Source organism: Budorcas taxicolor, chromosome 7 (genome assembly GCF_023091745.1).
Source record: "Budorcas taxicolor isolate Tak-1 chromosome 7, Takin1.1, whole genome shotgun sequence".
NCBI classification, from domain to species: Eukaryota; Metazoa; Chordata; class Mammalia; order Artiodactyla; family Bovidae; genus Budorcas; species Budorcas taxicolor.
Window position 1 is genome coordinate 62,859,424 of NC_068916.1, and position 9,224 is coordinate 62,868,647.

Consider the following 9,224-nt stretch of genomic DNA (forward strand, 5'->3'; position numbering starts at 1 on the left):
AAGTAAACTTGAATTTGGGAGTCGGTGGGAGGGGCATTAATCTTTCCAATACAAAACTTAATGCTATCCAGAGCCCCGTGTATTTTCCTGCCTTTTTTAAAAAAATCTTCCTATTTTGTATATGAGAAACCTGAGGCCCAGAGAGGAGAAGGGAATTGTTGAAAGTCACTCGGCTATTAACAACTGGTCCAAGATGAGAACTCAGAATCCCAGACTGCCAGTCCATAGTCCAGTGTTTTTCTGCTTGTATATTTGAATGAATCATTAAAATTAATATTTCTTCCTTATCCTGGGAGAGATTTGCATAATCTAGTTTCATGGCTTGTGAAACTTTAGCCACAAGGGTAAGCCAGCGGGGCATGTAGAGATGGTGATTCTTGCTTTCCACTTATGGTGCCTTCTAGAGATTGTGTTTTAAAGGAAGTGCTGCTCAGTGAAGCCTCATGTGCTAAAATGACTCTAGCCTGGATCCCAGCACCACTCTGGATGCACGAGAATAGATGCTTAGTGGGTATTTGGTGAATTTAATGTGTAACAAGTGCTTGATAAATGAGCAATCCATGCATCTGTTGCTCTTGTCTGTTTTGGATACAAGTAGAACCTTGGAATGAGAAATCTGGCTCAGGAAAGGTGGAGAGAACTGAAAGTCTCTCTAAACAGTGCTGAACATGCAGATCAGAGAGAAACGTGCAGTGACAGAACTTGGGGCTTACTCTGCCTATTCATTAATGACATGCTCATGAAGACTCCAGCTTCCATCGATGGAGACTAGAGAGCAAACAGAACACTTTCTTTTGGGCTTTGTATAAGGCACAGTGTTAGATGCTTCAGAAGCATCTTTTACTTCATTTTCTTAGCTCTGTGAAGTGGATGTTATTATTCTCACTTTATAGGTTAGGAAAAAATAATTTGTTCAAAACCACATAGCTAATGATTGTTGACTGAAACCAATTCTTTATGACTCAAACCTATTTTATTTAAAAAATTTACACCCAAGTGGAATGTGGGTCTTCCATTTTAGAAGCACAGTATGAGGAGTTCTGAGTTTGCAACAAAATTTGGCTTGGATGAAGCTATTTCTTTTGACTACCTGTAGAACTATCAGGTGTCATTGGAATATGTTTAAAAACTTTTTTGTTTTGCTTTATCCCTTAGAAATTCTCATAAGACAGTGCCATAATATAGCTTTTGCCTTCATTAGATAGTGTGATCTTCAAAATTATATAGTGGGGCAGCAGAATAGGGGGAATAGTACCCATTTATAGGTGAGATAGTCAAGGCTCAGAGAATGAAAATGACTTGGATGAGGGCACATTTGGAGACAGTGGAGAAAGTAGGCACTTGGCCAGGTCACCTGACCCCCAGGCCAGTGCTCTCTCACGTACTCAGTGATGCCCCTGTACTTAGGTGTGTGTGATGGGATTGTTTCCCCTGACCCCATTAGTCTTGCACTGGGAACAGTGGGATTCACATGCACAATTTAGGGTAAAATGACTCCATCCTTTTATGCATCTGTCCAGCCACCCATTCATTTATCTCACCATCATTCATAGTTATCCATCTCCCATTACTCAGTCATCCATCCAATTCATCTGTCCATCTGTCTATCAGTCTTTCACTCATCCTTCACTGAACCAGCTGTTGACCCTCTAAGCATCCTTATCCACTGTCTTCTCATAGTTCATAACAACATGTACAGTCTGACCCCTAATCTGTGGAGTGAACCAAAGTGTACATAAACAAAGGATGTCAAGAGATGACATGTTCCTGGGTTTCCGGATGTTAGTAGAAGGTAGAGACCTGTCTACTGAAAGCTGTACTACAAGGCAGACTGGATTCATTTAGGGTCTTACCTTACCATAAGGTTTAGAGAAGGGAGTGCTTACTTCTGGCTTGCAGGGCCTCAGGATGGAGGGGTTATGTGATCAGAATCTCCATGCAAAGTAGTGTTTCTTAGGGTGAGTTCTCCAGGCATTGAAATCACATGGGCTGATCATTCAAAAGAAAAAAGTAGATTTCCTCTTCTACTTTTACTGAATCAGAATTTCTAGGGGTAGGAAATGGAAAAATGCATTTCTAATAATGCCCCTTGGGTGACTTTTAAAAAAGCTTTATTGGGGTATAATATGCATGGTAAAACCCTGTTTTAATGTACAGTTCAACCATTATTAGAATCTTTACAAAGTTGTACAGCCATCACCACCATCTTAATTCCTTAGCGACTTTTAATTTTCACACTGAAATGGATCAGCTATCCAAGAGAGGTCTTTCCAATCCAAGGAACCCCTTAAGCAAATGGGTAGGGGGTGGTGGCTGTAGAGATTGTTTGGGAAGGAGTGGATAGCCCCAACATGCTGGGTTTAAGATGAATAAAAAGGGAAAAGAAATAATGCTAGAAAGAGGTGATGACATTGATCAGATCATTTCCAGAGAGTTGGTTTGGTGGGGAGAGGGGACTGGGTACCTATAGTCTAAGGTGAAGTTGGGGGGGATAGAGAGAAGGGATGGTTAGAGACACAATTCTTGGCTTCCCGCTGTACTACAGAAGAAACTCCACAGGACCCCCAGACAAGTTGGATGAGAGCCATTTTGCTGAATGATCGATTTGCCAGATGAAGAGTTCACTGATGCACTGAGGACACTTGATCTTGGCTTGCTTGGGGCTTTACCTGTGAATGCGCAGACTTTCTCTGATGAGAACTTCACCGTCTTTCAATTGTCACTGATTCCCCATTCCTGCTCCATACTCTCTGCCCCATGTCCCAGCTCCTGCTTGTCCCCCTATATCTGCTCCTTCTGCTCATTCCCAGCAGGTAAATTGGCAGTGGTCGATTCTCTTAGAGTGAGCTTTGGGATTTTTCTGACAGCTTAGTATGAATAGGTCCTTTGCTGAATTGATTTTCAATGCGTTGTCTTTTGCCTATTGGCTCTCAGGCCCAGACACTTGGCTCTGAAATCTCCTTTACTGCTCTGTGATTTCTGTATTGACCTCTGAGTGCTTCCCTTTCTCCTGCTCATAATGAGAGAGCCCTCAGCCATCCTCAGCTGGTCCCAGGCCTCAAGAAGGAAGAATAGTAATAACTGATGAACTTCTTTGGCCTCCTTGAAAGGAATGGGTGAGGTAAATGGAAGGCGTTGCTATAGTTATTATATGATACCACATATATTGGTTTTTCTCTCGAAATCATTGCCTGGGGCTCTGTTTGGAAATTGGTTCTTACCCTCCTTGCTCTTACTGCAGCCTCCCGTGCTCTCGTTCCATATTTAACTTTTCTGCGATTCAGCACCTGCTCTGTTAGCACACTTCCCTTCCAGGCTTTTAGCGTGAGCTATCTGTATTTAGATTTGCCTAAAGCTGAGGGGGGCTTTGGTTACCTTCACAGCCAGGCCTTTTAGAACTTCCCCTTACTCCATGGAGGGGAGACTAAGGTACCTAGACCCCAGAAAGACCACTCCTCATACTCTATTTAATGTAGTGATTAAGAGCCCAAATTCTGAAACCAGATTCATGGCTTGAATCCTGTCTCCTGCTACTTATGTGCTGTGTGACTCTGGACAAGCCCCTTAACCTCTCTGTGCCTCCATTCCCTCATCTGTAGAACAGGAGCCACACTAGTACTAACCTCACAGGGCTGGAAGCAGGATTAAGTGAGTTAATGTGCGAAAAGCACTTAGCATATTGTCAGACACACAGCCAGCCCTGTGGAAAGGTTAGCTGATGGTGTTTCCTAGCTCTGTAGTTTTATTTCCTTTTTGACATGTCAGGGTTGTGTTAAGGAGCCTGAACTCTGTTCCAGGCACAATGGCTAAGTTGCTGTGTGACTTGAGTATGTGATTTCTCTGAAATTCAGCTTCCTTCTCTATTAAATGAGACTAATAGTCTTCAGCCTGCTCTGCTCACTGCCTGGGGTGACTCAGGATGAAATGCCTCGATGGGCATGAATGGGCTTTGTGGATGTTAACACTTTGCCTGCAGGAATGGTGACAGGGTGCTAGATGTTCTGTGAAGGGTTGTCTGTGTTAAGATCATTTCTTAGAAAGGGCTTCTTGCTCTCAGGGAGTAAGAGTCCAACGTGGAAACAGTGCGATCCTGATTACTCTGAGCCCCAGTTGGCTTAGTCCTTACATGTGGTGCCACTTTGAGATGTTGTCTTTCTGGGGTCTCCTGGGAAAACAGTGGTTACACTGCATGTCAGCATCAGGGTTCCTGGTTGCAAACAACAAAAACCAACACTTGCTCATTTAGACAGTAAAGGGCATTATTAAATGGTACTGGGTAGCTCACAGAGTGTTCTGAAGCACAAGAGGACCAGGAGGCTGTGAAGCCAGGATCAATGTCCAAAGTGACAGCAGAGCTGATTCAGAAAGGATGCTATGGGAGCTGCTCCCACTCACACTCACATAGGGCAGCTGTATCCAGAATGTGGCACCTGAAACTGGGAGCTCATTATGACCTGGAAAGCTCTTATCACTGCTCTGCCCTCCGGCGTGACTTCATTCTCTCCAACCCCTGACTAGCTTTTCTCTTGGTCAGGGACTGTGGCCATGGAGAGATCTGTATCCATCTCTTTCAAGCTCTACTACATCCCATTCGATTCCCAGTGAAGAAGGGATCCCAGGAAAAAAACTGGCTCTTGTTGGTTGAGCTTAGGGCCATTGTCCGTTCTTGGACCGGTCGGGATAGACCTTGGTGATGGGGTGTCGTTAATTGGCCAGCCTGACTGCTATGCCCACCCTAGGGAAGGAAACCATGATTGGCAACCCTAGTGGAAGTGCTTGGTGGGAGAGGTGAGAGGAGGAGGGTAGATTTCTCAGAGGCAGGTATAGGGGGTGAGAAGGACTAGTCTAGGCAATACTTTCATAGCCCAGTGCTACTGGAAGATTCGGGTTCTGCCTTCTGGGCCCTTTCTGCTTTCACTGTGCTATTGCCCTAGACCAGGTCCTTGTAACTCCTTGCTACGATTATATCTCCTTATCTCCCTCAGGCTGACTGATCACGTCTCTCCCTGCCTGTAAACTTTCATTGCTTTCAGACTAGATTCTAATTACATACTGTAATACTTAAGGGTTCAATTATTCTTTTAAAAACTTTTTGTAATGATAGATTTCAAATGTAAATGATACTGTATTATAAACATCCATGTACCCATAGTCCAGCTCTAACAGATTTTCACATTTTGCCTTCTTCAGGTTTTTAAGAAAGAAGTAAAAAATTACAAATAGATTTGAAGCACTCCAAGAACCCCTTCTTATTCTTATTTCCCCTTTTTCTTCTCTGAAGAAAACGTAGCATGGTTACCCATTTGCGGGCATGACTTCTGACTTTTCTACATGTTCAAGTCCCGGTACAGTGTCCAGCATTGCTTTGTATGTTTTAGAACTTCATAGAAATATTCATACTATACATATTCTTTAGCCGTTCACTTTTTTCACTGAGTATATTTTTGAGGTTTATTCACATTGGTAGACTGTAGACTTTAGTACATTCATTTTAACCATTGTATAGTGTTTTATTCATCTATCTCCTATTGACAGATTTTACTTTCTTCATTGTTTTTTTTTGCCGCTATGAGCCCTACTGCAGTGAGCATTCTTGTGTAAACCCTAAGGGGTATTCTTGGGAGTGGAGTCACACCAGGGAGGACAGGGAAAGACAAAGTCATAGACCAGCCTCTTCCCCACTGTCCATGGCTAGCAGGTGATTAAGCCCAGGAAATCCCTGGCAAGGCTGTTCAAATAGGATTTAGCAGCTTGTGAAATGGGACTTTATTTCTCTACCTAATCCCTTGCCGGGGAGAGGTCTGGGGTCTGACGTCAGCTGGCTCTGGGCCAGGAGGGGCCGGCAAGCCTAGACAATGGAAAATAGTCGCTGATTATATAGGACTGAGCCTTGTGAACAACAGGAGATTGGCAGGGTGTATCTTTGCTCCCCTTTCTCTCCTGTGAGTCAAGCCACAAGTGGTGTTTACTCTGCTTGGGATAAACGCAGTGGTGAGGAAAAGCACAGAATTTGCAGTCGGAGCACACCAAGTTTGTGCTCCTTCTTTCTGCCACTTACCCGCCGTGTGACAGTGCTCTTTGCTTACAGTCTCTGGATTTCCCTATTTGTAGACTGAAGCTCAGTGATGGCCTCTGCTTTCAGACTCAGGATAACCACACCCTGAATGGTCAAGGTTGCCCTGTAGCTAGAAACCTGGGGTGCACGATGCCACGGGTCCCTGAGGCAGGTCTTGGGGGCTGTAGCCCCATATGTGGCCTCTGAAGACAATATTCGGTCTTAATCCAGCACTCACCCCACCTGCCAGGAACTGAGTCTTTCCTTGGGAGTCTTTACGCCTGACTGGGTACCCATCTAGTCTTTGCCAGGCCTTTTCTTGGTGAGATTGGACCCTAATTCTTACAGAGCCCTTCCCTCTGGCCCTCACCTTGGACTTGGGGCTGTCAGGGACCCATATCCCCTCCTTACCATCACGATTCAAATATTGGCAGCTACTCATGTGACAGCCTTGCTCTAAAACTGGCAGTGAACCAAGCCCTCTATTTGTGTTTCCATGGAGGTTGTATAGGAAGGAGTTGAGACTATACATTTGGAGTCAGACAGAATCAGATACAGAGTCCCAGTTTCTTCACCTTTAGAAAGGTGATAATAACATGTTTCTCCGGGAATTATTATAAAGAGTATCAATATAAGAGTAAAGCTTGCAACATAATGCCTAAGTCATAGTCAGCACTCAGTAAGTTGTAAGTAAATGTGCTGTAAGATGTTGAATGCTCAAGGTAGAAGCAAGTGAGCAGAAGTGATCAGGAACATGGGCTCTGCCATCAGATGGCCTGGGTTTTAGTTTTGGACCCTCCACATCTGTGCTGTAACCTTGGGCTAGTTGTCAAGTTATCTAACCTGTCTGTGCTTAGTTTGCCTATCCCCCAAAGAGGGCAGTGATACTGAACTTGTATGCCTATTAGTGAGAGATAAAGATAGAATCTGTATAAAGCTGTGAGAGCCGGACCTGGCACACAGAAGCACCTAATAAGCATAGCTGCTACATTATGTCAATTATTATTTGTATTACTTTTAATACACATATATGTATATAAATATTTAGGTATATATGCCTTGGACTCTGAGGTTAGGCCTGGCGTGCTGCGATTCATGGGGTCGCAAAGAGTCGGACATGACTGAGTGACTGGACTGACTGGCCAGGGACTCAGGTTACCAGACCGTAACTTGCTTTATTCTCCCCAGACTGGATCTGCTTTCCGTCTTGAGCTCCATTCCAGCGGAAGGCAGAACATACATTCTTGTCAATTCCAGAAGAACTCTGTCGTTTCAGTTCTTTGGGTCTTATGGCTATAAACTCAGGAAACCTCAGATTTCCCCCTCTCCTTCCTTTCCCTTGAAGTTGAGGCTACAGTGTGACCCAGAGGGGCACCCTGTCCCAATCCCGGCTTTGGTCCACCCCAGTGTTGCCTGGCAGGTAGCACTGCCCTGGGCCATCACCTGGGCCTCCCTGTCCTTGACCCCAAGTGGCCCTCTTGTTTCTCTCCTCATGGAATGGCATAGGGTTTGATAGGAGGGGTTAATCTCCTCCCAGAACACCAAAGAAATCGGGAGGTAGAATGGGATGGTTGGGTGGGGTACAAAGCCTCTTATTAGTGCCTGAGATTTCTCATTTTTCCTTCAGCTATTTTCTTCCTACTAATGGTGGAGAATTCTGTAACACAGTAGAGTGGAGGAACATGTGTATGTGTGTGAGAGAGAGAGTGAGCCTGGACCTAATTGTTCTAACCCACTCAGTGGAAAAGGGCAGATCTCAGACTTAGGAGGATGAAGGGGAAAAAGCATATCACATTGTGTTTCACACACCATTCCACCATGAAGATAGTTTCACTATAAGACGGTTAACTAAGAACGGTCACTCTTTATACCATTTTCCAGATGAGGAAAAAAACTCAGAAAAGCTAAGTAACTTGCTTAAGGTCATGCAGGTAGAAAGAAGCGGACTTAAAGCCAGGCCTGGGCTCCATCTCACAGTTGACAGTCTTTCTGCTGGGCCATGCTTTGTCTGGAAGGAGAGCATTGCTTCCCCCTGGCTACAGGCCCTGCTGTTCTCCCGAGCCTTCCTCGGCCACGCCCCACCTCCCTCCCCATCAGGGACTGCCTGAGCCATCCTTGAAATCATGTAATGTGCTGGTCACCAAACATTGGACTGTCCAACTGCCCTCTTGCAGAATAACATCAGGAATGATGTGAATTTTCTCTTCTCTTGTCTCATTCAGACTCAGATTTGCCCATCTCCTGCTTGTTCCCAGGATATTGTCATGTCAAGCATATGGAAACGGTTACGTTTTGTAAATCACTTTTAATCATGAATGAATGTGTATCAATGGGCTAAAGGCTGCTAAAGGCACTAGGCCTTCATCCTCTGGGGTCTGTGGGATGATGGGCATCCTTAATTTCTGCCACCCCAGCTGTCAGACTTATGGTCAGGGACCTCGCTAGTGATCTCGACCACACTTGCTGCCCCTTCTGTGCGACCCAGAACAGAACTCAGTGAGGCTGTATTGATTTCATAGGAAGCCAGGCAAGCATTTTATTTTCCTTTCACTCCAGGTTTGTTGGCTCCCACCTGCGAGATGGCTAAAGGCCATCATTTTTGTGGGGAGGATTAATTAGAATAGATTCCTTTGACTCAGGCTGCCAATAAAACCTGCGGTCCTCGGCTATCGATTTATGATGCTGAGCAGGAAATGATGGGTCTCCTAACAGGCCCCAAGAAAGTTGTGGTGACAGGCATTTTGGTGCCCAGGGGGTTAATCGTGGCAAACAGAAAAGAGAAAAAAGAATGTGTGAGGTGATTGGAGGGGGAGCATGGGGAAGGGAGATGGTACTAGGGCTACCGTGATGCGGTGAATGAGGAGAGAATCTCATTTCCTATGAACGATGTGGTTGAGAAATTGAAAGGGACACCTGTGAACTTTGGAGGCTGAGACAACTGTGAGCAAATTAATAGCTAGATATCTGAGACGTTTGTTCTTATGCAGATAATTGAGCTCTGAAGAGAGAGGTCACTGGTCCTTCAACTTTCCCGTCGTCTCAGAATCCAGATTATGATCAAGTTCTCGCTCTTTCCCCCTCAGGTGACCTGTCAATTTAATTCAATTCAACAGACATTTATTAGCACCTGCTGTGGTGGTGGGAGGGCTAGGGCATGAAGGGGACACAG